The 2,500-nt window shown below is 41.0% G+C and overlaps 1 protein-coding gene across 1 annotated transcript in view; it reads right to left on the bottom strand.

Moving 5' to 3' along the window:
• Positions 1 to 2,500, bottom strand: part of apba2b (amyloid beta (A4) precursor protein-binding, family A, member 2b) — a gene marked incomplete at both ends in the record, with an annotated part of 41,535 nt that overhangs the window by 19,116 nt on the left and 19,919 nt on the right. The window lies entirely within an intron of this gene.

Raw genomic sequence — 2,500 nt, 5'->3', positions numbered from 1 at the left:
ATATCCTGGCCTGAGGTGTGAGATCTAGATAGCTGTGACCATTTGGGTTCTTACATAATACACAGGAAGTTTTATAATTAACATTATATCGCTCTTGACTGTGGATTACATTGAATAATGAATCTTCTATTTCTCGATACTATCAGTCCCCTTTTTTAAGACTTATTGTCTTAAACATTAAAATTCAGGAGTACATAGTTGCTTAAAATTAGTCTTTCTCTCTCTCTTGAACACATTCTCACAGGATAAGGCGAAACCTTGTATTCATCAGGGTCCTCCACCTTTGTGCCAATTTTGGGAAGGACCCCTGATGATTAAGGGGAAATTCCTTACCGGCGCCATTTCAAAATAGCCGCCCTGCTTCAGCTGTGAGAAACAAAACAAATGTACGCAGAAAATACACATATGCACATGGTACCCATTCAGAAAACATGAATTTACAAAACAAACGTAACTACTCATGTTGACTCTGAGAGAAAACTTCAGACAGAAATAACATCAAACATAAACTAGCCCGGTTCTGGGAGGCAAGTCACGACACGACATACAACATTATTACATACATCAACAAACTTCTGACGAATTTTTCCTTTCTGGATACCAAGTGTAACATAAGCATATAACAGAAAATATAAAACAACATGCAGCTGGCAGTCTTTTCTGAGTTGTTGGTGATCGTGGTTCTCTGTTTTTGCAACAATGGTTTGAGTCTTGTGTGATAGTCCGTGTGTGCTTGTGCGTGTGCGTGTGCGTGTTCGTTTTTTTTTTTTTGGGGGGGGGGGGGGGGGGTTATTCTTCCCGTCACAAGATTTGAGAATCCTCTTCATTAAAGTGTTAAAATCCAGACTCGAGACATCCTCTTCAGTGAAGTGTTAATATCCAGACTCGTTGGGAGAGGTTGGCAAATATTCCATAGATTGCCAAGGTCTCGTAGAGTTGAAAGGTGTCGTTGGAGTTGATGGTGGTTTAATATGCACTGTCTGTGTCTGCAGTCTGCTGTCGTGTTTCCCCTTTTCGACACCGTGGCGACTTCTATCAGGTGTGAGGTTCAGGGGAAGAGATTTCAGGAGACTGTCATCTGTTTAGAAACTGAAAGGGATCTTAACAAACAATTAATCTTATGCGAAAGATAGATGTGCCCAGCGGTGTCGCCCATTTCCTGAGGACAGGAAGCGAAATGTTCCGGTTTGCATAATTAACATACCAGATCCTGTGAAAGGAACTGAAACAATTCAAATAGTTTACCCTGAAAAGAAGTTAGTGAGAAGTCATGTTAATTCATTCACACAGCCGGCCGGCACACAGACAGTCAGACACACACACACACACACACACACACACACATTCATTTGCTTATTCCAGATATGTTCACGCCTAGGGAAAAGCAAAGAAGTGTTACAGAGTTACATTGATTCAGGTTAGTTACATGGTCTCATAAGATTCCGTTATTCATCCAGACTGCAATGGCCCGTGAATGCAAAACCATTTAAGGCATCTAATTAATCTAGTGTTCTTGGCATCTTTTTGATGAAGTCAGACATTCAGCAGCTTAAACCTGTTTAGATAAAATAAATTCTGCCGTTATCATCTTATTTATGATATGTATTTAGTAGTAGGATAAGTCTTATGTAAATCTTGCATATGATTTAATTTGACAAAGAATGTAGTTATTGGGAAAACAAATGGGTGAATATGATCGAGCCAGTGAATCAAACATGTCCTATTCTTCATTGAGGTCAGACTTTACCAACTTTCTGAGAAGATTTAAAATCTCAGAGGTTGTGTCAGAGTCAATGCTTCTCTGCTGAGAGGGCACAGGTTTATCTGTGTGTCTCTGTCTATTTCTACAAGTTCTAGACCAATGGCCTGACTGGCCACATTTGTAACAATTTAAATTCGTGGTTGTATTCTGTGTGCTTTCTTGATAACTATTGTGAGAGGATACGTCCTGCACTGCAGCTATTCTGATTTTGTTGTCATTGAGTTGTGCCACACTGGCTTCAGCTCTCTGTCCCCATGTTAAGAACTCTCCCCAGTCTCTGATTACCGGCAGACCTAGATTCCACATCTGTTGGTATCTTTGATTCATATTTCTAGAAGCTGTATCAATTATGAAGCTTGACTCGAGGGTTGGAGTGTCTGTACGACAGGCAGCCAGGGTTCTGTGTTTCTCTGTGAAACGATGAATCCAGCAGTTAAAACTCTCTGTTGGTTCCTGGGTACAGGTTGACAGAGAAGTGAATGACTGATATCCTCTGCCTAAAATTGCCTGAGTTATATTTTCACATTGCATAAGATGCCTCTCCCAGGCCACATCATTACCTGGCATTATCCTAGGCCACTGAGCCTCAGCTAAACGTGAGGCATAGCCCAAAGGGGCCTTAGCTTTAATCACAGTCGCCACTTCACTGTATTCCAGAGAGAATGTAATCACAGCTTCTTTTAACTTTACCCAGAAATCAACATTGGGATCCTGCGTTTTGAGAGGCGGCAAAGGCTG

This window comes from Sprattus sprattus, assembly GCF_963457725.1.
Source record: "Sprattus sprattus genome assembly, chromosome: 6".
NCBI lineage: Eukaryota > Metazoa > Chordata > Actinopteri > Clupeiformes > Clupeidae > Sprattus > Sprattus sprattus.
The sequence above is the reverse complement of the archived record's forward strand: the minus strand, read 5'-3'. Positions and strand labels throughout refer to the sequence as shown.